At 44.8% G+C, this 27510-nt stretch overlaps 1 protein-coding gene and 1 pseudogene across 1 annotated transcript in view; one reads left to right on the top strand and one right to left on the bottom strand.

The window, feature by feature from the left end:
* The window catches only part of TRAPPC9 (trafficking protein particle complex subunit 9), a 903391-nt gene that overhangs the window by 393125 nt on the left and 482756 nt on the right, over positions 1-27510 (top strand). The gene's annotated exons all lie outside the window — the stretch shown is intronic.
* Positions 7065-7231, bottom strand: LOC143999808 (U2 spliceosomal RNA; annotated as a pseudogene).

Below are 27510 nucleotides of genomic sequence, written 5' to 3'. Positions count from 1 at the left end.
AGGCTGGCAACCCTGATGGGGCCCCCTAGTGGCATGGGGCCCTCGGGCAGGGCCCGAGTGCCCCAATGGTCAGTCTGCCCCTGCTCAACACACAGTCATTAATGTCTAAACCTCTGGCAACTAAAGTGAGTACACCTCTAAGTGAAAATGGCCAAATTGAGCCCAAAGTGTCAATATTTTATGCGGCCACCATTATTTTCCTACAGAAAGGCATTCGTTTTTGAAACGATTTTTGCAACAAATTGGCCCAAAAAACTGTAAAAGCATTAAAAAATGCAATAAACATAAAAAAAAAAAAAAAAAAAAAGTGTGAAAATGCACTGCAGAAACAGACCAAAAGCCAACTGCATAGGTTTGCACCAGGCCATAAACTAAAGAAGAAATACTACTGGACAGAGAAACTACCTCCTATTGAACATGGTAGATGTGTAGCCTGTAACACGCAAGCGTCTAGAACTTGCTAGAGAGATATAAGAAATATGTATTGATTTATCTCTCCAACCTCTACCACGAGAAGTCGAAATATGAACTTTTAGTTGGCTGACATTTTTAATAACCTAAAGAGGATTGGATCAATCAATGGACAAAGCAGAAGAGATCAGATGAGCCCCTAAAGTGCCTACAAAAATCTTCTTTGTTATTCAGTGAAATGAATAGTGCCCCATTGTTGGTGTCAGTGGCTGGAATAATGCTTCAAGGGCCAGATAAAGGCAAGCAAAGAGCTGCAGTTTGGAGACCACTGGATAACATTATTTTAGCACACGTGCAGAGTTTTTTTTTTTGGGTAACATTAGCAGCTTTGTTTTGGTTTAACTTGTTGCCTGGAATTGATACTGGAACCTCAGCTGAAATGTAACCACAGCAATGCTGCCATATTGTAACATAATATCAGGGAGGTGAACTGGATGTCTGAAGTGCTCCATTTTACTACTTGTACACATTGCTTGTGATTGTGCTGTCGTTGGATAATGCAGATCACAGGCAAAAAAAAAAGAGTAGCCAATCAGAGTATCTCTGTGTCTTGTGATCACTGTGATGGCCAATCATAGTAGACACAAATGTAAGCACCTAAATTGTTTACATTGGTGAGCCCTTCATCTCATAATGGAGGATTTTATCAGTGAAGGGTAGGCAGCAGTATACTTTTATTTATTTTTTTTCTTCCCAAATATTTGTTTTTTTCCAAAAATTTTTTATAATAGGTAATAAAACACATTGATTATTAAATACCACCAAAGAAATGTGCTGTATATCTTTAAAAAAAAATAATAATAATCATATAAAATTAATTTGGGTACAGTGTTGCATGACCGGATGGTAGTGGAAGGGTAAAAATTAACACAACAAAAACATCTACCATGGCTTCTGAATTACTAGTTTGGTGACATGCTCGCAACATGTTTTGTGGCAATCTACTGCCATTGTCCAATGACCTGCCCCAGAATAGAAAATGTATTTTTATAGTGATAGTTCTATTCAATTCATCTGCTCCTTTTTTTTTTTTTGTGTTCCCAATTGAATTTATTTCATTATGTTCAGCTCCCCTCCCCCCTTCCTCAATGTCATTTGATTAAAGGCTCCATTTTTCTACACATAAGACTGGAGATTATGTGACATTTTCCGGAGAGCTCCTTGTCTTTCATCTGACACAATATAAGAGTCCAGACAGACCCCGGCTTTTCATACAACACTCCTTCCAGGGCACGCTGACAGCTGATATTACTGCACCCCGTCTCCACACCTTCTAAACCGTGTTCATTAATCCCGGGCCCTCTCATAGCAGATGCTCTTTAAGGCCGATAAGTATGATGATGCGCTCGCTGTTTCAGAACCAAAATAATACCGACAAGATTGCAGGATGCCTTTCGGCAGACTTTAATGACTAAGGCACTGTTATCAATTTTTCTTTTTTTTTTTTTTTTCTAAGCCTTTTGCTTTGTAGCCCGATAATAATAAAACCAAGCTTCATTTCCTTACAGTGCTCAGAACATTGATATGTATTACCTTTATAATGTAGTTTTCTTTATACATTTGAATGAGATCAGCTCAAAGCTGAACTCCAGGCACAACTGATAATCAATACTTATACAGAATGGTGTTCGCCTTCCTGACTTTTATGGTGTAAAACCTTTTACTCCATTGCATTGCTGAGAAATCTGCATAATAAAAATGTGCCCAATTTCACAATGAAGCCCCCCCCCCACCCCCGCTTCCTTTATGAATACTGGTGACTGCTGGCTTCTTTTTGTTACCTGGGTGACCAATCGCCTATTGGCCCTCTATGAGACTATTTACAGGCAGTGCTTACGTCATCATGTCAGCTCTGTCTGTAGGTGGGGAACACCAGAATTCAGCAGTTGCTGAGACTTCTCTGCATCTCCACACCCAACATCACCCCCTTCGCCCATACTTTGTGGGCAGCTAGAAAGTTCATGGTAGTTGTAATCTTGCTGGTTTGTTAAGATATTCCCTCTGCATGTCTAAGCCCTTGTACACACGGTCGGAGATTCCGACGGAATGTTTCCTATCGGACCGTGTTGTCGGATATTCCGACTGTGTGTGGTCTCCATCGGACTGTTTCCCGTCGGAATATCCAACAGACCAACTTTTCCAACTTGCCGGTAAAATACGGACATACTCCGATCATGTGTAGCCTACTCTGACCGACAATGCACGCATGCTCAGATCAAATTCCTAGACCAAAGCTATTGGCTACTAGCCTGTACGTAGTCCCGTCGTAACAAAATAACGTCATCACGTTATGTACAATCGGAGTTTCCGACAACTTAGTCCGACCGTGTGTATGCAACATCACTTCCGGACCTCTTCCGGAATTAATCCGTCGGAATAACTCCGATGGATTTGGTTGTCGGAATCTCCGACTGTGTGTACAAGGGCTTATAGATTGTCATCTGTTTCAACTTTGCACAGCACACTGAAGCACTTTATTGTATTTGGGTTCAATTGTTTTTGATGGTCCTATGGACTTTTGGGTTTTATCCATTTCAGCCCCGGACCATTTTGCTGGTCAAAGACCAGACAGCTTTTTGCGATTTGGCACTGCGTCGCTTTAACTGACAATTGCGCGGTTGTGCGACGTGGCTCCCAAACAAAATTGACGTCCTTTTTTTCCCCACAAATAGAGCTTTCTTTTGGTGGTATTTGATCACCCCTGCGGTTTTTATTTTTTGCGCTATAAACAAAAATAGAGCGACAATTTTGAAAAAAACACATTATTTTTTACTTTTTGTTATAATAAATATCCCCCAAAAATATATATAAAAATGTATTTTTCCCTCAGTTTAGGCCGATACGTATTCTTCTACATATTTTTGGTTAAAAAAAAATCGCAATAAGCGATTATTGATTGGTTTGCGCAAAAGTTATAGCATTTACAAAATAGGGATAGTTTTATGGCATTCTTATTAATATTTATTTTTTTACTAGTAATGGCGGCGATCAGCGATTTTTATTGTGACTGTGACATTATGGCGGACACATCGGACATTTTTGACACATTTTTGGGACCATTGTCATTTATACAGCAATCACTGCTATATAAATGCAGTGATTCCTGTGTAAATGACACTGGCAGTGAAGGGGTTAACCAGTGGGTGGCAGTGTCGGGGTTAAGTGTTCCTAGGGGTGTGTTACTAACTGTGGGGGGGGTTGGGCTTTCATTTAGTGAACACTGATCTCTGCTCCAATCACATGGAGCAGAGATCAGCGTCACTAGTTGCTAGGCAGAATGGGGAAATGCTGTTTACAACGGCATTTCTCTGTTCAGCCGCCCTGTGAGACGATGGTGGGTACGCCCGCGGCGATCGAGTCCGCGGGACCCGCGACCGGACTCGCAGGGGTCCCGACCACCACGCGAGCACGCCGGCGCGCTCGCGATGGCAGGGCGGCAAATTTAAAGGGACGTACAAGTACGCTCATTTGCCTGCCTGTGCCATTCTGCCAACGTACATCAGCGTGCGCTGGTCGGGAACTGGTTAATGCAGCAGCGCCCCCGAGCCCCCCTTATACTTACCTGAGCCCCAAAATTTGCACGATAAAAATTAGCACACCAGCTCCTGCTGGTGTATCGTGTCCTGATTGAATAGATTGATAGCAGCGCAGCCATTGGCTCCCGCTGCTGTCAATCAAATCCAATGACGCCCATTTGCCATTTGTTCATTTTGTTCATTTGCAATATTGCATGTTTTATTATTATTTTTATTATAATTTTCATGTATTGCATTTTCGTCACTTTACAGCCATTTAGTATATATATATATATATATATATATATATATATATATATATATATATATATATATATATATATATATATATATATTTTATTATTCAGGTTCACACTTCTGATAAGCACAGCGTATATATATTTGATTAGTCAATTGCATTGCAATTGGAAAATGAATCGCCAGCACTCTTTGAAGAGTGATCACACAATGGGTGTTATTTACTATAGGAAAATACACTTTGCACTGAAAGTGCACTTGGAAGTAAAGTCACTGTAGATCCGAGGGGGACGTGCAAGGAAAATAAAAAAAACAGCATTTTAGCTTGCCCATGATTGGATGATAAAATCAGCAGAACTTGCCCTCATTTCAGATCTGCCCCTTAGATTTAGAGCGACTGCACTTCCAAGTACACTTGCAGTGCAGTGCCAAGTGGATTTGCCTTTGGTAAATAACCCCCAATATGTTGCAGAGTTTTTTTAAACTTTGCAGCACCCCATAATCGGGCTCATGAAGTGTGCAGTCTGGTTGGATGCACCAAAGGCTATTTAGGAGAAAGGATTCTAAGGCCGCGTACACACGCGGGGACTGTTCGCTCAACTTTGTCCGCTGAACAGTGTTTCGGCGGACAGTCCGCTCGTGTGTGGGCTTTCAGCGGACAGTTTCAGCGGACAGTTTCAGCGGACAGTCTGCTGAACAAAGTTTTTCGGAAATTCCGAAAAACTGTCCGCTGAAACTTTGTTTCAGCGAACAGTCCCCTCGTGTGTAGGCTTGTTCGTCAAACTAAGTTCCGTGCATGCTCAGAAAGGATTTACACGCCGAAGTTTGCATTGCAGTGTATAGGACGTCGTTTTCTAGTCCCGTCGTACGTGCCGTTCACGTCATCGCGCACGGTTTCAGCGGACTGTTCGTTCGTCGTGTGTGGGCAAGTCCGTCCATGCTAATTTTGAGCGGACTGTCCGCTGAAACTGTTTGACGGACAAAGTTGGGCGAACAGTCCCCGCGTGTGTACGCGGCCTAAAGGGTGTCCCTCATAACTTCCTCCAGACATGGGGGTGCCCTCTTAGATCCCACCTCCCAACTTGGTTGAGTGAAGGTCCACTGATGGCATCACAGGGACAGAGAAGAGATTTACAGGGCTCATAGTGGAATGTAATTTAAGAAAAAAAAACATTGAGAGTGCAACTACATTTAGCCAGAAAAGGACTTTGACTAGTTTTGGCAACCAAAGGCCGATTCCGTTTTGAGGTAGATCTCCAGTGGCTTTTCAGCTATAGGTCGGCACGTATCTCATATCTACTAATGTGCAAGTGTTGAAGAATTTGGTCAAGACCACTTTTCTTGTGGTGGTATAATAAAGAAGTTTTGTTGTTCGTTATTGTACGCGTGGAACAGTCTCCTTTTATTAGGATAGTGCCAACTGTATGGTTAATAGCAGGTTATGTATACAGTGTAGCAAACACATAATTGGTCAACAGTATTTAAAGACATTAGAAAAGCCCGATAGCATAACTAATCTGAACAGATTACCAAAAAACGGGATGTTACACAATACATGAACAACAAGCCAGATACAGGATAACCTTTGACATATACTACTAGATGGTCATTGCTATAAAGCATTCATGATCTTCTCTGTAGTTACCCCAAGAGGTCCTGGAGCGGACCATAATTTGCTTCCGAGGCCTATTTATTGTTTATGCATCTTTACTTGAAATTTAGGTTCAATTCTTCGGCACATGGGGGGAAGATCCAGCCAAAGTCCACAAGAAGTTTATAGTAAAGCATTCGAGGTATGGCATTTTTTCACAGTTACGCTGGTTCAGCCTGCAGCAATGTAACTATTAATTTACCATACCTGTGGGATCCCTATAGAACACTGGTGCCCCACCAGCAGCCAATGACCACGTGTGGCCCTTAAGTATATGATGTGCAGCCCTTTGTAGTTTGTGGTGGGAACATTTATCAGGTTAATAGCATTGATCTATACCAGCCTCATGTAAGATGTTCCCAGTTTCATATTGTCTTCTGCGGCATAGCCCCAGCCAAAAATGTATCCTGTCCACATCTGACCCTCAATTACTCTTATTAGGAATTTTTAATTTGCGGTGGTGCTAAAGACAAAAAACACAAAAACTGAGTGTACAAAAAATGTACAGGTGAAACTCACACTAAAAAGTGCATTTAAGGGTGGGCTTTGTCCATCCCCCAGGGTACAAAGCTCCTGACAGTACATAGGGCATGACATGGTCCCCCTAGCCAGACCCCTGTCCTCATGATCAGCCGAAACCCACCACCAAGTACTAGGTCAAGGGGCTCTCCCGAAGAGAGACCACCCAAGGTCAGGGGAGGAAGGAACCTGGGGGCCACACTCCCCCCCCCCCCCAAACCCCCCCCCCAGACATCAGAGCAAGCCTAGGGGACTCTCACCCTCTATCCTAGTGAGAAAAAAAACACACAGAAGTGAAAGGTGACAAAACAATATAAATAAACAAAATAAATAAGTGGCCATGCAATGTGCACTGGCTAGGCCCTGAGGCCTGGTAACAAAAATTGGCCTGGCCCTAAAAAAGGCACAGTGCAGAAAAAAAGTTTTTGGTGCCGTGACCTTGTGCCTTTTCACACCATGGAGTCCCACACCCAAGTGTTACTGAGAGCACCCCTAGGGCTACCTCTCCCAGAGGGCACAGACATAGGGGACTCTGCCTTCCCAGTCCATGACCAGACAAGGTAGATCAAATAAAACCAGGAGAAACTGGACCCATCCAGTTTTTTGGGGGAATTACTCCTCTGCCCCCCAACTTCCTGTGGGCACCCCGGGTTTGTTCCAGCCGATACTAGCCTTCAGTGCCCCCATTATACCAGCAGGGATACTATACAGCCATTCATTTCTACCATAAAGGCTAGAATGGTGGTGTAACACCCCTGCTGGACACTGATAAAAACAGATACTAGACTCGATCTTAGCCAAAAGGCTGAGAAGAAATACAGTTTTTGACAGTCCTTTCAAGCATCACATATACTGAACTTAATGTGCGGCCCTTTGGTTACGTCAGGGGCCGCATTTGGGGCCCCCTTTAGCTCATAAGTTGACAACCACTGCTCGAGCAGTTGCCCTACTGGATTGAAAACACAAGAAGTCGACCACTGCACTTTCTCAGTGATTGGGAAATTAAAGTGTTCTCTGATTGGACCAAGTGGAGAGGGAAGGCAGTGACATCACACTCTCAACCTCCTCGTTCAGAGAATGCTTTGCGTTCATTAAGAAAATTCAAAGCATTTTCTGATTTGGTGTCTGTGCCCAGTGATCGACCTTCTGTGTTCAGAATGCAGCAGAGCAGCTGTTCAGCATGTGACCTGCAAGCTAGTGGCGATCCCTGGGGTAGTGGTGTCTGCTGCAGTGATTTCCATCTTCTAGTGTGATCCCACAGGTATTGTACTTGCATTGGTCCAAAAAAAAAGTTCCCGATGTCCGCTGGTCTCCCGGCGATTGTGTCATGGAGCAGCAGAACGGGCAAGTGCCTATGTAAACAAGGCATTTCCCCGTTCTGCCTTGTGACATGAGAGAGATCACTGCTCCCTGTCATCGGGAGCAGTGATCTCTGTCATGTGAGTTGAAGCCCATCCCCCCACAGTTAGAATCACTCCCTAGGACACACTTAACCCTTTGATCGCCCCCTAGTGGTTAACCACCCATTCAGTGTCATTTACACAGTAATCGGTGCATTTTTATAGCACTGATCGCTGTATAAATGACAATGGTCCCAAAATAGTGTCAAAAGTGTCCAATGTGTCCGCCATAATGTCACAGTCACAGTAAAAATCACAGATCGCGGCCCTTACTAATAATAAATAAATAAATAAAAATGCCATAAATCTATCCCCTATTTTGTAGACGCTTTAACTTTTGCGCAAACCAATCAATATAGGCTTATTGTGATTTTTTTTTCCCCCAAAAATATGTAGAAGAATACGTATCGGCCTAAACTGAGATAAAAAAACATTTCTTTATATGTTTGGGGGATATTTATTATAGCAAAAAGTAAAAAATAATGCTTTTTTTAAAAAAAATTGTCGCTCTTTTTTTTGCTTATAGCGCAAAAAATAAAAACCGCAGAGGTGATCAAATACCACCAAACGAAAGCTCCATTTGTGGGGGAAAAAAAGGATGTTGATTTTGTTTGGGTGCAATGTCGCATGACCGCGCAATTGTCAGTTAAAACGATGCAGCGCCGAATCGCAAAAAAGGGCTCTGGTCTGGTCAGGAAGGGGGTAAATCCTTCCGGGGCTGAATCGGTTAAAGGTTCAAATCCAGTTAAAGCCAGCATGTTTCAGGGTTTCCAAAATGCGTCTTTCCTTCTTGCATTTGCGTTGATCCAAGATTTTAGGTAGTGAGCAAGTGGACTGGCCCTTCAAGACAATGCAGATGCTTCAATGCTTCTCCGTTTTCTCTACTTTTTTTTAATTTATTGAAGAATTACAGTCCTTTTTCCCCACATATTATTTTTATTTACCTTCCTGTAGAAGTAAAGTTTCTTCCTCTTTTTCTGTTGTCTTCACATGGGGGGGTGGGTGGGGGAGCTTTGGAGCACCGTACCCCCACTATTTTCAACCACCCCCCCTTCAGTGTGCCTTCCCTGCCCATAAATGATCAAACCGTAGCCACGCTCGGAGAAGTCTGCATTCCCTTCTTTACCGCTTTGTGTAAGCAGCCGGCGTGAAACATTCAGGACAGCATCGGAAAATAAGAACAGAAAAACAGCCCCCGCTGAGAGCAGTAAAATATATATTATTGTGGAGCGCTGCCGCCCGTCTCACCTCCCTCTGTTACTTCTGCTTGCTGCTGTGAAGCTACATACAAGGGGCTTGTTTACCAGCAATGCGTAGCTGACCCCGCAAACCGCCAGCCGTCAAAGAGCTACAAGTTCTAGCTTGTATTACTTGTCGTAAGATTAGTGGTGGTTGACCATTTCTTCTGTATTTATCATTTCGACTACCTGTAAAATATATATATATTTTTTTTTTTTTTGGGCAGCTAAATTTTACTTCTTTTTACCTTGAGAACCATAACCACGTTTTCTACATCTGCAGTTAAAGACCCACTGTAGTAAAAAGTATTTTATTCTGTGTGTGGTCAATACCGATAATGATTGTAATCAGTATTCTTTCGATCGGTACTCGGCTTTCCGCCGGCTTCCGGGTCTTCAGGGATTTCTGTCGGAGATCCGGTGACGTCACGGACATCGACTACCCGGACTCCTCCCCCCTTCCCCAAGTGTCTCCGTCTGCTAACGAAGGGAAAGGGGGGAGGAGTCCGGTGATGTCACGGACATCGACGTCCCCGGACTCCTCCCCCCTTCCCCATGGGCCTCCATCCCCTAACGAAGGGAAGGGGGAGGAGTCCGGTGACGTTGAAGTTTTTGAACGTAACACGTACGGGGGAGAAGCTATGCATGACGTCACCCGCTGCTGCCCTACGGAACTAACACGGTTGTCGGCTTTACATGCTGTGTTTTTATCATTTTTATGTGAGTAGTTTGTGTTTGAACACAAAAATTTAATCTGATACTTAAGCGGTGAGCACTTAGATCTTTTCTTTCTACCCATGACCTGCCGTCCTTGCTGAGATCTAAGGAGACGTGAGAGAAGTTTACAGTCTGTGGTAACCCTTTTGATACCCGCTTGCATGACCACCTGCTTGCACAGGGATCCATGCCATAAGGTGAGAGTGATTAGTTAGATCGGAGGTGGAGGGATTGTCGCGCTACTGTGGAAAAAAAAATGACTTACGTCAGTGCTACAGTTTGAATTTAAAACGTATTTGTGTGAACTGTGAAGTTAAAGCGGGAGTCCGCAGTTTTTTTTTTTTTTAAAAGCCAGCAGCTACAAATACAGCAGCTGCTGACTTTTAAAATAGTGACACTTACCCGCCCAGCACGCCCGCGATGTCGGCACCCGAAGCCGATCTCTCGATCGTCACTCGGGTGCTGCCGCCGCCATCTTGGGTATGGGAATCAGGAAGTGGAGCCTTTCGGCTTCATTTCCCGGTTCCCTACTGCGCATGCGCGAATCGCGCTGCGCAGTAAGGATGGACCCGCTGCCTCTGGGATCCGTGTGTTTCCCAGCAGGCAGCAGGGGACTTTCGGAAAGGGCCGTAGATCTACGCCCCTTTCCGCAGAGAGCTATCCCGGAAGTGGGTGCAGTTACCTGGATTATCCAGGTAACTGCACCCCCCTCCCCCCTGAAAGGTGCCAATTGTGGCGCCGGAGGGGGGGAGGATTCCAATGAGCGGAAGGTCCACTTTAGGGTGGACCTCCGCTTTAAGTCATGGATTGTGGAAACGAACTAGTGTCGGGTGATTGTATATAGTGTATACCACATTTACCACTGACTAATGCAGAGTTGCAATGCAAGGAGATCAGCTAAAAGTAGTTGGAGCTGTATGTGCGTTATAATTCATCGAAATTAGTTGATTAATCAATTTTAAAAAATCGATTAATCGAACACGAAAATTTGAAACAGTAATAGCTTTATTTTTTTTACATGCTGGCCCAAAAAAAAAAACGTTGCTTTAACTGCTCAAAATTGTTAGCTGGAGTTGGATTTAAAGCAGAGATACAGCCCCCCCCCCCCCCCACCAAAAAATTAAAAGTCAGTACCTACAAACACTGTAGCTGCTGACTTTTAATATTAGGACACTTACCTGTCCAGGGATCCCGCAATGTTGTCACAGCAGCTTATTTTTCAATTGTCCTTGTTAGGGAGCCTTGCGGCTTCACAGCCGATTCCCTTCTGTGCATGCGTTCCCCCCTCCCCCCATTTTGGGCGGAGCTTCGCTTTAAAGGGACATTAAGTGGGTTGTAAAGGTTTGTGAGCCGCTGAGGGACCCCAGAAGACCAGGTTCGGGGCCACTCTGTGCAAAACGAGCCGCACAGAGGAGGTAAGTAAGACACATTTGTTTTTTTGTTTTTTTGTTTTTTTTTAAACGTACCTTTAGTATCACTTTAAAGTTTTTTTAATTTTGTTTTATTATTAAACTAATGTGTGTGATAGGATCAGTCTGGGTCTGAAGACATTAAAGGAGCTCCATGTGAATGAGACCAGAATGCTTCTGCTTTGTGGAGGTGTGAAGTGGACAGCACAGATAGCTAAAGATCCCTTCATCACTGGTAATCAGTGGATGGCCTAATGCCCCGTACACACGAGCGGACTTAAGTCCGACAGACTTCCAAAGGAGTTCCGTCGGAGTTCTGCTGGAATTCCGACGGAGTTCTGACAGACTTTTCGGCCGAACGGACTTGGCCACACACAATCACACTAAACTCCGACGGATTCGAACGTGATGACGTACGACTGGACTCGAATAAGGAAGTTCATAGCCAGTAGCCAATAGCTGCCCTAGCGTCGGTTTTAGTCCGTCGGAGTAGCATACACACGAGCAGAGTTTTCGAAGGGGACCGGGTCCGGCGGAGTTCCGTCGGGAAAATTTGAAGCATGCTTCATTTCTAAAGTCCGTCAGACTTTGGCGAATCAAAAGTCCGTTGCAGCCCACACACGATCGGATAGTCTGACGGACTCGGTCCTTCGGACTTTGGATGTTGAAAAGTCCGCTCGTGTGTACGCGGCATTAGGCTGCTTGTTGTTAAGCCTAGATGACTCTTGGCTCTCAACGTCTCTGAGGAAGATGGACCTAAGTAAATAGCTATTCTCTTAACTTGAAGAAGGAGATCAGGGAGTTGTTGGGATCAGGAAATCCTGTCTTTATGTTTACGTTTTTAGACATCTTCCAGCTGCCAAATGCAATTTACCAGGTGGACCTCAGATCTGATCACAGATGGACTTTCACAACAGTGATGGTTGACACCAATGTTCAGGTCCCCAATAATGTGACAATCTAGAAAGGGCCATCCTGCTGACCTCTCAATATCTTCTGGATAAACCTTTTTAAAGGGCAGTGCCCAGATTGGATTGTGAAGAATGTGCTTTATTGAAATATACATAATTTCATAAGGCAACAACTTCCAAGTTCTCTAATGATAATTGGGGTCATAATAAGGCCAAGAATTCTAATACTATCTTACTTTTCCGAGCTCCATCTGTAAAACGGGGATCCCAGCCATCATTGAGGTTCCGGGGGAGACCTATTTCCCTATGCTTGGGGAGACCACTGTATAGTGGTGCTGGAAAGCTGTTAAGCAGGATTAATTACTCTCACTTGGGTGCGGAGCCGGATCTACCTAATGTGGAGGACTATCACTTTTTCCCCTTATCTACAGCTTTTCCATTTATAAGAAGCACAGAATTTGGTTTTGGTTTTCTCCTGTTCCTATGGATGGTGCATTTGGGACTCTGCATTCATTTTCCTTTTTAATCCATTTTCGCATATGTATTTTTAAGTGCCGCGCTTATTTTGTATTTTATTAAAATAATAAACATGTTATACTTACCTGCTCCGTGCATGGGTTTTGCACAGATCAGCCCCGATCTTCTACTTCTGGGGTCCCCCGCCAACACTCCAGGCCCTTCCTTTTCGGCAAGTTCCCCCATGGGGGCACCTATGTGTGCTCACTCCTGAGCCACCCTGCTTGCGTCTGTTGACACAGACCGGGTGACTCGGCCCCCTGTCCCCCCCCCCCCCCCCACTGCATCCTCGTCGCAGCATTTGATTTACAGCGCTGACTCCCACTGCTATCAAATCTGCCCAGGGAGGTTGGAGATAGCAGAGAGAGATGCTGCTCTTGTGCGCATTGCTGGCTCAGATTGGGCCCAGGTAAGCATGTGGGCTGGGGGGGGGGGATTCCGAAGCACAGAAGGTTTTTTTACCCTAATGCATAGAATTCATTAAGATGAAAAACCTTAAGGCTTTTAGAACTACTTGAACTTTGTCTCTTAGTTCAAGAAGCATTCTCCTTTTTTTGTCATTAAATTGTTTTCCCCCCAGGGGACAAAGTACATGTATTACTTTGTCCCATCTTCCTACATGCTGTGGAAGGCTAAATATATGGATAGGATGCCCCCCCTTTTACCCCATGGCCACCCCACAGCACAGTTAGCAAGGAGCTGGCTGCATTGATAAGCGGCGCTTATCTCCGCCTTCAAACGATTTCCCGAAACAAGCGATGGCAAGAGAAATGCAGATGGATGGAAGGCTGCCATGCCCCCTCCCTTTGGCCCCCTCCTTCTGCATTCCTTTTGCCGTTGCTTGTCTCAGGCAAGTACTTGCAGCAATAGATGAGCACCAGCTATGAATGCAGTCGCCTCCTCTGTAAATGTGTTGTTGAATGGCTATGGAAAGAGGAGTATATCCTGTCCCACCGTGTGGTTAGCCTTCTGCAGCACATAGGAGGAGGGGACACAGCATACATGTGCTTTGCTCCTGGGGGGGGGGAGAACACTGTAATTAAAAAAGAAATGAGATTTCTTCATCTTTAACCGCTTCAGCCCCCGGAAGATTTTACCCCCTTCCTGACCAGAGCACTTTTTGCGATTCGGCACTGTGTCGCTTTAACTGACAATTGCGCGGCATTGCGACGTTACACCAAAACAAAATTGACGTCCTTTTTTTCCCACAAATGGAGATTTCTTTTGGTGGTATTTGATCACCTCTGCGGTTTCTATTTTTTTGTGCTATAAACAAAAAAAAGAGCGACAATTTTGGGGAAAAAAAAGCTATATTTTTTTACTTTTTATATACTTTTTACTATAATAAATATCCCCCAAAAATATATAAAAAAAACACTTTTTTTCCTCAGTTTAGACCGATATGTATTCTTCTACATATTTTTGGTAGTTAGTAAGGCTGCTTTCACACTGGGGCGGTATTCAGGCGTTACAGCGCTAAAAATAGCGCCTGTGTAACGCCTGAAAAAAACCGGCCCCTTTAACTCCAGTGTGAAAGCCGGAGGGCTTTCACACTGGAGCGATGCGCTGGCAGGACAATGAAAAAAGTCCTGCCAGCCGCATCTTTGCAGCGGTGAAGGAGCGGTGTATTCAATGGGACACTGCGGCAATACCGCCGGCAAAGCGCCACTGCAGCGGCGCTTTGCGGGCGGGTTTAACCCCTTTTCGGCCGCTAGCGGGGGTTAAAACCACCCCGCTAGCGCCCGCGCACCGCCGCTAAAACGATGGTAAAGCGCCGCTAAAAATAGCGGCGCTTTACCGCCGACGCTGCTCTCGCCCAAGTGTGAAAGCAGCCTAATGGTGGCGATCTGCGATTTTTATACAGCGGACACTTTTGACACTACTTTGGGACCATTGTCATTTGTACAGCGATCAGTGCTATAAAAATGCACTGATATCAGTGTAAATGACACTGGCAGGGAATGGGTTAAACACTAGGGGACGAACAAGGGGCTAAGTGTGTCCTAGGGAGTGATTCTAACTGTGGCGGGGATGGGCTACCACTGACATGACAGCGATCACTGCTCCCGATGACAGGGAGCGGTGATCTCTGTCATGTCACTAGGCAGAACGGGGAAATGCCTTGTTTACATGGGCATTTCCCCATTCCGAGGCTCCGTGACACGATCGCGGGCATACATCGTGTCCGCGGGCATGGTCACGCTGTATGCGACGGGCGTGCGCACCAATTGGCCCCCGCCAATTAAAGGGGACTTACTGGTACACCCATTTGCCCACCGCTGCCATTGTGCCAACGTATATCGTCGTACGGCAGTCAGCAAGTGGTTAAAAACCATTTTAAACAACATATCCACCTAAGACTACACGATCCACAGGTGGTCACAGCTTATGTGCAATTACCAGTTTTTTTTAGACCGAGTATGAGGACTGATACTTTTTCTCAAGTACTCGTCGATACCGATTACAGATACTTTATTTTAAGTGTCTTGTGACAGTTTTTTAATGTGACAGACTAATGAAAAATATTTACTGTTTATTTATAATTATGAAGAACAGTTCTTCTGCGGCTTTGAAATCGCACTGAAGTAGCGTGATTTCAAAGCCGCACTGGTGTGAACCCAGGGCCTTTGTTCTCACCAGTGCAGCTTTAAAAACGCACTACTTCAGCGTGATTTCAGAGCCGCAGAAGAACTGTAAGCCCTGTTTCGCACCTGCACGACTTTGAAATCGCACTACTTCAAAGCCGCAGGTCAGTGTGATTTGGACCTCTGATTTCATTGCAGGTTGCGACTTCATTTCATCACTTCGGCTTCAGAAGATTTTCCCCCTTAATGACCAGGCCATTTATTTGCGATACGGCACTGCGTCGCTTTAACTGACAATTGCACGGTTGCGCGACGCTGTACCGTACAGTTTAGCGGGACTGCGACATTGTGGCAGACAGATCGGACACTTTTTTAGGACAAGTGAGATTTATACAGCGATCAGTGCTATAAAAACGCACTGATTACTGTATAAATGTCACGGGCAGGGAAGGGGATAACACTAGGGGGCGATCAAGGGGTTAAATGTGTTCCCTGGGAGGTGTTTCTAACTGTGGAGGGGGAGGGGGTGGCTGGGAGTGGAGAGAGATTACTGTTCTTGATCACTAGGAACAGATGATCACACTGTACTCCCCTGTCCGAATGGGAATCTGTTTATTTATATTGACAGATCCACGTTCTAGCTCTCTGTGAATCAATTGCAGGTGGCCGGCGGACATTGTGGTCGCCAGCCGCATCAGCTTTCCTGCTGTGCAGCGGGTGCATACGTGGGCCTGCCATAGCTGTTAAAGGGACAGCCGTACCAGTACAGCGATTCACGAGAACTAGCCAACCTGCCTCAGTATAATGACGGCGGCTGGTCGGCAAGCGGTTTGCCTTGAAGAGCAGGTGGTCAGAAATTGTTAGCACCACTCCCTCCCTGATGGTATGACATGATGGATAAACATCTGCCTGTATTTCTAAGCATTGAGGACACCATCGATCCTGACCAAATCTCCAACTCAATTTGCAGAAATGCAGCCCCAAACTTGCAAGGAACCTCCACCATGCTTCACAGTTGCCTACAGACATTCATTATTGTACCGCTCTCCAGCCCTTCGCCAACAAACTGCCTTCTGCACCCCAGGTTACATACCATCCTGGGAGGCGTGTGATTGGCTCCAAATTTTTTCTGCAGCAGGGCAAACTCGCAGCCAATGTCATTAAAGAGGTTGAAAACCTCAAAAGACAAAAAAAAACAAAAAAAAAAAAACAAACAAACCTGCAAAACAAAGGCATTATGAGCTAGGATGCATCGCATAGTAGCTCATTATGAAATGCTTAACTCAGAGCGACGCCCTGAATAGGCATCGGTACGCTGAGAACATGCCGACATCTTCCACCAGGGTTATGTCCCAGTTTGTGGGTCCGGTGCTCTGATTGGCCGGACCTGTGATGATGTCACTACTGCGCATGCACGCACGCACGCCACCGGTCTTGCGCATTCGCCGATGATGACGGCAGCAGCACATATACTGAATATCTCCTAAACTGTGCATGTTTAGGAGATATTCACGGTAACCTACAGGGTAGCCTTGTTATAGGGTTACATAGTACATAGTTAGTAAGGTTGAATAAAGACACCAGTCCATCCAGTTCAACCTGAATGATTGTGAGTGTCTACAATTGTCCCTATCCCTGTACATTGCACACTCACATCAGTCCCTACCCTCAAGGAGCCCACAATCCAAGGTTCCCATTCATATACTAGGGCCAATTTTGGACAGAATCCAATTAACCTACCTGCATGTCTTTGGAGTGTGGGAAGAAACCGGAGTACCCGGAGGAAACCCCACGCAGGCACAGGGAGAACATGCAAACTCCAGGCAGGAAGTGTCGTGGTTGGGATTCGAACCAGCGACCCTTTCTACTGCTAGGTGAGAGTGCTAACCACTACACCACTGTGCTGCCCTAACCTGCAGGTAAAAGCGATGTAATAGGGTTTACAACCACTTTAAGAACTATCTTCAGTGTAAAGAAGTCCTAGAAGTGACGGTTTAGCCCTTGCAGAGCCCTGATCTCAACATCATTGAGTCTGTTTGGGATTACATGAAGAGACCCCAAATGATTTGAGGCAGCCGACATCCACAGAAGATCTGCGCTTAGTTCTCGAACCTGCCGAGTTCCTTCACAAACTGTGGGGTGTTTTTTTTTTTTTTTTTTTTTTTAGTATTTTTTTTTTTTTTTTAGTTTTTTTTTAATTCAGCCTTTGCTTATATTGTACTTATGTTCCCGGTCTCAGTCTTATTTCCATAACCTGAATTACGCCTGCTGACTCTTCTATAATTTTTTGGTTTTATCTATTTTTAGTATTGCTATGGTGCATTTTTCATTACGAGTGCTTTTGTGATTTACATCAAAGTCCTGAACTCGACATGATCCTCATAAATCCCATCTACATATTCAATCTGCACCTTCCTTTTTAGTCGTACACACTGCTGATTTCATCTCCCAAAATAACAACAAAGAGATCTTTTGATCTGAAACCAGTGCCTCTTCTCCTCTGCTCCGCCGCCACCGCCAGCGCTTGTCATTTTCTCTAATAGTTTTTAAAAACGCTCCTCTCTCCAGTCCAATTTCTGCTGATGAATTTGTTGCGGCTTAGTTTGGGCTGCTGGAGTGTATTTTTATGTTATTTATTTAAAAGCGGTTATTATGTCTTCTTTCAGATGGATGGATCCGCCTGTACAGGCAAGACTTTTTTTATTTATTTATTTTTTACCTTCTAAAAACAGTTTTTTGGGGGGTTTTTCGGTCTTTTTTTTTCATCTTTTTAGTTTACAAGTTTATAACTGTTTTCAATGTATTTTTTTATTTATATTGAATGTTTTTTTTGGCTAAAGCAGGGGTCTCCAAGCTTTCTAAACAAAAGGCCAGTTTACTGTATTTCAGACTTTAGGGGTGCCGGACTGTGGCCAGTGGGAATAAAAAAATTCCCCATCAGTGGGAGTAAACCATGTCCCATCGTTAGTTTTATCTGGAGTAATAGTGCCCCATTGTTGGTATCAGTGGGAGCAATAGTACCCCATTGTTGGTATCAGTGGGAGTAATAGTGCCCCGTTGTTGATATCAGTGGGAGTAATAGTACCCCATTGTTGATATCAGTGGGAGTAATAGTACCCCGTTGGTATCAGTGGGAGTAATAGTACCCCATTGTTGGTATCAGTGGGAGCAATAGTACCCCATTGTTGGTATCAGTGGGAGTAATAGTACCCCGTTGTTGGTATCAGTGGGAGTAATAGTACCCCATTGTTGGTATCAGTGGGAGTAATAGTACCCCGTTGTTGATATCAGTGGGAGTAATAGTACCCCATTGTTGATATCAGTGGGAGTAATAGTACCCCGTTGTTGGTATCAGTGGGAGTAATAGTGCCCCGTTGTTGATATCAGTGGGAGTAATAGTACCCCATTGTTGATATCAGTGGGAGTAATAGTACCCCATTGTTGATATCAGTGGGAGTAATAGTGCCCCGTTGTTGGTATCAGTGGGAATAATAGTGCCCCGTTGTTGGTATCAGTGGGAGTAATAGTGCCCCGTTGTTGATATCGGTGGGGGTAATAGTGCCCCACTACTGGTGTCAATGTGAGGAATGGTGCCATATCATTGGAGTCAGTTGTGGATGAAATAATGCCCAAACAGCCGGATAGAGGCAAGCAAAGGGCAACATCTGGCCCCAGGGCCGAAATTTGAAGACCACTGGGCTAAAGCATGGACGTCTACTGTCAATATAGCAGGGACCTAAGAACTAGATCTCTTGGATAACGGTCCATGAAATTTTGACAAGCATTCTCTGAAAAGATCTGGAATCCCTGGGTGTCATACATACAGTCATCCACATCAGAGTGGGCCTCGGGCAGGGGGACCTAAATCTGGCCGATGAGAGAGACCTTTCTCTTTCTTTTGTCAGGACTCAGCCCTTCCTTTTCAGAGCTGGCCACTCAGCTGTCGGCTAATTGGCAGCTCCCTTCTCTCTCCACAGTTACTCGACTGTTGATGATATCCTGCTCGTCAGTCCTGCCTACTTTAGCTGTCTAATCCAGAGGTTCTCTGCCTTTGCCTTGGTCAACGTCACAGAAACTATCTCCTGCAATCCTGTTCAAGACTTGCTTTGCTGACATCCCTTCTGGCTCCAGATTTTGCTAGCTGTTCCACTACATTGATCCCTGATGTTTGGCTTGTCTGACTATCCCTTCCATTTACTGAACTTTGGCTACATGTGTTCTATTTACTTTTATTATTAAGCAAGTGTGGTTTAACTGCATTTCTGGGCCTGATTTCATGATTTCTGACGCTTTTATTCTTCTCCTCCCCCCTCCCCCCCCTCCCAAAGTTCCACTGTAACAATGAGCTAGCAATAAAAAAAAATGCCCCTAGCGGCCTGTTTACTGTCTTCTCCAGCACTGTAAACTAAGCTGCGCATGTGCAGCTCAGCTTACAGTGCCGGGCTGCTCCCTGCGTGCTGGGATGGGTCACTCTTGTGTATGTGCAAGAGTGACGTTATCCTGCACCAGCCAACGAAGATGGGCAAAGGACGGCACACACAATAAGATTCCAGCAAAGGACAGTGAGTATTAACCCTCTTAGTTCCACTTGAAGTAGAAAATGCCCTAGTAGTTGTTTGCCCCCCTCTTCACCCCACCTACCTATACAGTTACCTGAGTCTTATCTTGATCCACTGCTGTGCCCATCTGCAGCTGCTCTGGTCTCTGTTCCTCTCCTCACAGGAGACAGAGGCAGCAGCGGAAGCCATTGGTTCCTGCTGCTGTCGATCAAATCATGTGACGGGGGTGGGGCCAAGTTGTGTTGTGTATGTCTATAGATGCACGCAGCCCGGCTCGGGAGCAGGAGTGCCACCTCTGCACACAGCTTGCTGTTGGGGCACACAGCAGGGACATGCGGTGAGGTCAGTGGCTGGTGAGGCTCTGGCTAGTATCAGAACCAGATACACACAGGTTACATAGGCCACGATCGTGAGAGCGAGAGCAATAATCCTAGCACTAGACCTCCTCTGTAACTCTAAACATGTAACCTGTAAAAAAAATGAAAGCATCGCCAATGTAGATTTTTAAGTTCAATTATTTTTATTCAAAATTTCAAACATAACAGGGGAATGTGAACATCTTACACCTGATGATCATTTATATAGTACTATTCAGTGCAACAATTGTGGTTATACATTCATAGTTTGAATAATTATAGGATCACACAGTAGGCCACATATCGCTATCACCCACAGGTACCAATCCTGTACCCAACACGCATATGGCCTGGTTGTCAATGGCGATAATTGCATATTAATCAGCTATACCATTAGTGCTAGTTTACAAAAAAAAGTCCTTCGTTAGTGGATGCCCCATAGGGAGCTCACCGCGTCCGCCTTTGGAGATTACTGGGCCAAGCTGTTTGTTTTACCATTAACAGTCATAGTATTCAAAAGTACACATTAATCCTGAGTCTAATGCATTAATGAATCATCACTTTCCTAAAAATTATAGTTTGTTGTGTTAACTTGGGAGGGGGGGGGGGGCGAGGAAATTAACAGGGATGTTGGATGCGGCTATATATCTATATTCTTTATAAAAGAGCTTTAGTTGACAGAGAGCGTATAATTTTTTTACCATTCAAACCAGGGGCGCCAGTGGGGGTATTTCAGATTATGATCTCCCTGTGAAGAGGCGAACATTGCTTCGTATGTAATGTGTAGGTTGGTAGAAAATGAAAAAGGACAGCAGTCATGATGCCACATCCGTAGATTAGAGGGGGGAAAAAAGGGGTGCTAGAAAATGTAACCAAAGGTCGGACTTTTGAGGCAAGGAAACAATAAAAAAGTAACAAAAACAATATTTATTGAAAAAAGTACATGGTATGCTTACAGTATTCAAAAGATTAAAAATCATATGAAAATCATACATGAGCCCTTTTGCGTCTACGCGTTTCAAGGTGAGGCTTCTTCAGGACCATCAAAGTTCAGAGATGTAACAAAGAAAAAAAGGGGGGGGGAGAGCGAATCCCACTATCTTTGGGTGGGGTAGGCCTCATGTACAAGTGGCTGGAGGGTTACCAGAGATGTGGAATATTTCCAGCAAATAGTAATTAAGTAAATGTTGCTACAACAGGGGCAAGTGTGCATTTCATATCAAATAATGGACAAATGGCACTCAAATGTCTAGGATCCACAAGGAAAAGATGCCATTGAAATTCAGCAAGGCTAGAGGCATATAGTATATCTCAGCTAGCACAAAGTACCTTTAATAGAGAGATACGCATCCTGAGATGAACGAGTATGCCCCTGGGAGACAGCCTGGTGCTGGGTAGGTTGGTAGATCTTATAATCTCAGCCATGTTTGGGATTTCTGAACTTTTCCACCTTTTGACCAATTTTAATCTGATGCTCAGCAAGATATGAGAAACTATCTTTCTTGTTGTTTGGAGGGCAGTCTTCAATGCCCAATGATGGTATTGCTAGTCCTGGGTTGGGGGGGGGGGGGGTTTGAGTCAATGAATTCCCCTAGGATTATAAAAACATTATTTCAGAAGGGTCTGAATCTTGGACATGACCACAGTATGTGAAAGAGAGAGAGAGCCCCTGCATCCGCATTGCCTCCAGCAAAGTGGGGACATTTGTCGATTAGATCCGGCTATTCTGGTGGGTGTTGCCTATGGAGATTTTTAAGTAGTGAAGTTTGGCGCCATTCCACGAGTGTGCGCAATTTTAAAGCGGGGCGTGTTAGGTATCTGTTTACTCGGCGTAACATCATCTTTCATATTATACAAAGAAAAACGGGTTATCTTTAGTGTTTTTTTTTTGTTTTTTTTCATATTAATAAAACCATTTTTTTCCCCCCAAAAAACACGTTTGTAGCATAAAGTTTCAATGACCGCCATTTTATTCCCTAGGGTGTCTGCTAAAAAATATATAAATATAATGTTTGAGAGTAATTTTCTAGCAAAAAAAAATATGGTTTTTACTTGTAGGAGAGAAGTGTCAGAATTGGCCTGGGTGGCAAGGGGTTAATTACCATAAGTAATATACAAATAATTATTATATATTATTTTTAAGGTAATTTACTATATTTTCAAAAACTGTACTCAAGCAAGTGGCTTAACGGACACAATACTGAAGTTTTGAAGTTATAACTTCAAACAAGTAATTTCACCGTAAATAGATAAATAATAAATTATTATCTTATAACACATAGTATATAAATATATGATTTAGCTTGATTATAACCGTACCTTTTCAACAGCAAAAAGTTTCTCATTTTCCCTCTTAACAGTGTGAGAAAAACATGGGATTATGGGTAAATCTTATACGCATAAACGCATGTTTATTCCTTGTAGATAAGAGGGCTGGGCTGGAAGAGGGAGCATTTGTCTTTTAGACACATACCCTCTTCTATGAGACTGCAGTGAGAGGCATGCTTCCACTGCAGCATTTTTATTGGACAGCTGGGGCCAATGGTGCTTTACCATTGGTCCAAGACTCCAAGCTGTCCATTGAGCTCAGTGCCTCTGACAAGAAGTGAGGAGAGGCTCTGTGAGCTCATCCTCTCAGTTTGCTGCAAACACAGTGTAGCAGCTTGTATTTAAACTGGCCGTTCTGTATGTAGCTTCTGACAGGCTGTGCAAGGAGCCCTGTATCTCTGGAACCATAGGACGTAGCCAACATTTTACCAGTGATGGGGTAGGACTTGGGCTACATACTCCCCAAATTTGGGGTCTTTGTGACTTCAGGTCGCTGAGCTATGACCCTCGAAGCTCAATTTTTATTTTATGTTTATGGCAGGTGAGGCTCTGCCTCCCCCGACTGCATGTTCCTGACAAACACGGAAGGGAAGAAGCCAAGAATTCCACGGGGAACCCCAGAAGAGGAGGTTCGGGGCCACTTTGTGCAGTACCATGGCACAGGGCAGAGAAATATACCATGTTTTTTATTTTAGGGGAAAAAAATAAGCTTTTACAACCTCTTTAAGTCCCTTTTATAGTTATTATAAGTCCCTTTTTTTTTACTTAAAATGCTTTCTATGCATTAAGGTAAAAAAACATTCTGGGTGTAGCTCCCTCCTATACTCACCTGAGCCCCATCTCGATCCAGCGTTGTGCATGATAGCAGCGGCGTCCAGGTCTCTCTCTCCTCATTGGCTCACACAGAAGCCGTTGGCACCTGCTGCTGTCACAGCCAGTGAACCAATGAAGAGAGAGTGTGTGGGGTGGGGGGGGGGGGGGCAGAGAGGCACTCTGTGTGTGAATTAATATTTAGAATCCGTTTAATCACAGGTTATTACAGTGATCAGGTGATCGAAAACTACTCCTTCTACTTCCCAATTGTTAGTATGAGACAGCTTGGTCACTGTGCTGGGATTGTGCTATGTAGTGCGTATATATAGCCCTATGGATAAAGACCCACTTCCTTGAGGCTGCATTTGTGCGTTCGCTCGGTGGGCAGGGGTTAACAACCATTGACAGTTGGAAGCTGGTAGTAATACCGCTATTATACAAAGTGTGTTTAAAAAGTTTGGTGAATGGGCCTATATCTCAACGGCAACATGGGTCAGGTGCCCGCGCATTCACACGGCTATCAAGAGACACGTCAAGAAGCTCCACCTAAAGTAGAATACACTTGACCGTCAGTCAAACGCGGCCATTGTGGGAGGTAGGGTCACAGTGCAATGAAGCAACAAGTGAACATTAAGTTCTGCTACAAATTGGGGAAAACGAGCGACGGATACGCAAGTGTACAGGACAGAAGACATGAGCAGCTTTCGCGGCGGGAAGGAAAACGACTGAGGATGGACCACGTTCGGGTCGGCCGTCAACAAGCAGAACCCCATACATGATCAAGCGAGTGCAACAAATGCTGGAACGAGATCGGCGACTAACTCTATGATTGATAGCGGAGGAATTATTAGCAAGGACACAGTGGGCACCATCGTCTGCAAAGATTTGGGTAAGCAGAAGATCTGATCCCACACAAGTTGACAATGAAAATAAAGCAAAATGGACGGAAACATCTGGAGATTTCATTAGCATGTGTGACCAGGATCCATCTTTTCTGCAAACCATCGTCACAGGATGAGACCCGGTGCTACCAGTTTGATCGGGAATACAAGTGGCAATTGATGGATTGCAGTTCACGGTCGCCCCCCCGACCGACCCAAAAAGAGTCGCCTGCAAAAGTCCAAGGTCAAGACAACGGCACACATTTTGTAGATGTGGCGGTAATCCAAAAATGTGTGACAGCGGTTTTGCAATCGATTCTTAAAGATGCCTTTGCTGACAGTTTCCAGAAACTTTATGAATGTTGCCAAAAGTGTGTCGTGATGGATAGCGATTATTTTGAAGGCCAATAAAGGTAATTTGTTTGTATCTACTATTTTGTTGGTTTTCTGATACCATTCACCCAACATTTTAGACACACCTCATGTGACATTTGGTTCCTGATGAATCCAGGTGACAGAGGCACACCGTTGGAGTCAAGAGTACACCGCTAAGGTAGTGGACCCTACGGTTGACTGCTCCGGATGGAACTCTGGGTGGTTCAGGAAGGCAGGTCCACTGGAGCACCAGCACGGATCCCACTGGGAGCATAAGGTTTCCCAGGGTGTGGAGTCTAAGAGCTAGGAGGTGTTCACCAGAGCCTCTAGTGGTGAGGATGGACTGCGCAACTAACTCCAGGTCACGACCCCCAGGGTCTCCCAGCTCAGCTCACGGTAGGCTACAGGAGGATAGAGAGGAAGCAGCAGCCCAGGACAAGGAGGGGTAGTAAGGAGTTAAGCCAAAGGTCGGGGCGACTAGCAGACAAGGATAGACAGAGAACACACCAAAAGGTCAGGGTCACAAGCAAGCAGGGGGATAGTCAAGAACAAGCCAAGGTCCGTAACAGAGACAGACATAGAGCACACGACAGCAGGAAGCAGGAAACCTCACACAATATTGCTCGGCAAGGCAGCCTTGGAGAATATGGCGTTAAATAGTGGTTCCTGTTGAGGTTAGGGTGGAGCCACACTGAGGGAAGATTACTCAGCCATGCAGGTGTGAGAGTGCAAGCCCTAAGGCTGATACCCAGACCAGGTAAAAGACAGACTGGGCATGAAAGTATTACTGCAGAGTCATGCCAATGGGAAAATGGTTGGGCGTTCGAACCAAACATTAAACTCATCCCTAATTGTCAGATAGTGTAGGGCATGGACAGAATGACCCCAGTCTATATGGTGGTTCTATAGAGGAGAAACTCTAGCTGTAGCCAAGCTCTATATATCATCATACTAGTGAGGCCAATCTTAAAACTGTATTCAGAAGATGGAGAGGGTTTGGCACCACCGACCTTCTCTAATGTAAATCAATATAAAATGAATCACAGAAATCTAACTTTAATACGAGGGGCCCTGACTGCTGAGTCATCGGTAATCCACATACTCTTCTCTACGCTCCAGACCTCATTACTCTGCAGAGTTCTGTTTGCCTAAAGGGAGCATTTTTATGAAGAAAAGAGATAATAAAGGAGCTTTTTATAAAGGTTTGGTGACAGCGGGCTTATTTCTCCCCCCCCCCCCCCGCCTGGGTTTTCAGTTTTGAGTTTTTCAGCTGTTTAAACAAGTCTAAAATCGTCGTCCAGAATTGGAATTCATCAAAGTTATTTGAAAGTAGAATAGTTATTTTTTTTTTCACAGGTCGGTATTTTCCGGTATTTTCAGCTTCATAAAATCTTATGTATTAAATTTATGTTCAGTCTAGGGAGCGGACCATAATGTCAACCTGAACTCCATTTAAAGGGTAACTTCACTTTTGTGGGGGGGAGGGGGGGGGGATAGCAAAAGAAAAAAAATTGTTAAAAAAATGAATAAAAATATTCAGTAAATCCTTGGATTACGAGCATAATTTGTTCCAGAAACATGCTTGTAATCCAAAGCACTTCTATATAAAAGCACATTTCCCCATAAGAAATAATGGAAACTCAAGTGATTCGTCCCACAACCATTTATTCATAGGTCCTTCAGTTTATAGTCCATATAAAAAGATTATAGCAAAGTGATAGGTTGTGTAACCACAAAATGTGCATCCACCAATGGAAGCCTCCACAAGGGGATTAGAAGCAAAATCCACCAGGAGCTTCAGAGTATAAACGAGAAGAGGCGCCTCTAAGTGTAGCAAAATGGATATGTAGCACTGACCCCCGAAGGAGCTGCTGGTTTTTGTTGGGCTTACCGTTACCTCATCTGTCCACTGCGTCTGTGTTAGGGGTCCTGTAAAAAGGGTTGGTCAAAGAATAGTGCTCCGACACTTAGTCCTTTTTCTGGATGTTTATTTAACAAAAACACACACTTTTGCAATAGAGGGGTAGAGGATAAGGGGAATTCAGGTACCTTTGTAGTTTTGCGGGTTAAAGGTATTTCCTTGATCCAGAGGACAAACGATTTCCACAGGCTGGATCTAGCAATCACCGGATAGGCTTCTCTAACAAAGTCTCTGCCACAGACTTGATAAGTTTAGCGATCTTGTTATGCAATCCTTTGCCATAGGAAGGTACAGTAAGCTTCTGGTTGCAAAATTAAAGAGGTTCCCCACAGTACCTGATTCTTTCAGCCGACCTGGCGATACTGTGTGGTAGACATCCCAGGATACATCCTTCAACTGAGTCTCCAGGCTTCTCCTTGAGGCACCAGCCTTATTGCTCGGTCCTCCTCAGAAAAGTCCTCCGCTGGGTCCTCCAGTTGCTTGGCTTCTCACCGCAGGCAAGATCATCTCTGGATCAGTAGGCCCCAGAACCTCTGGGCCTACTCTTCAGTTACAAAGCCTTAGGCCAGCCGGCCCGAGGCATTGTGTGCAATGCAGGCAGATCATGGCTGTTGGGAGGGGCCGGCAGGGGGCTGTACATAGCTTGGAGGGAGGGGTTGGCAGGGTGCTGTACATAGCCTGGTGGGAGGGGCCAGCTGGGTGCTGTACATAGCTTGGTGGGAGGGGCCAGCAGGGTGCTGTACATTGGTGGGAGGGGCCGGCAGGCAGGGTGCTGTACATTGGTGGGAGGGGCCGGCAGGCAGGGTGCTGTACATAGTTTGGTGGGGGGGGCTGGCATGGTTCTGTACATAGCTTGATGGGTGGGGCCAGCAGGGTGCTATACATAGCTTGGTGGGAGGGGCTGTCACGGTGCTGTACATAGCTTGGTGGGTGGGGCCAGCAGGGTGCTATACATAGCTTGGTGGGAGGTAGTCTCGCTAGGTAAAGTCGCCCTTTTTTTACTTATCCTAGTGACAACAGTCTCCAAGACGGAAAGTGATGTGAACGAGTTGTCACCAGAACAGGAAGTTGGGGAAGAAGCTTCCCT

This window comes from Lithobates pipiens, unplaced genomic scaffold (assembly GCF_037356315.1).
Source record: "Lithobates pipiens isolate NorthernLeopardFrog02 unplaced genomic scaffold, aLitPip1_a1.2 Scaffold_19, whole genome shotgun sequence".
NCBI classification, from domain to species: domain Eukaryota; kingdom Metazoa; phylum Chordata; class Amphibia; order Anura; family Ranidae; genus Lithobates; species Lithobates pipiens.
Note: the sequence above shows the minus strand (reverse complement) of the source record. Positions and strands in the feature narration are given on the sequence as shown.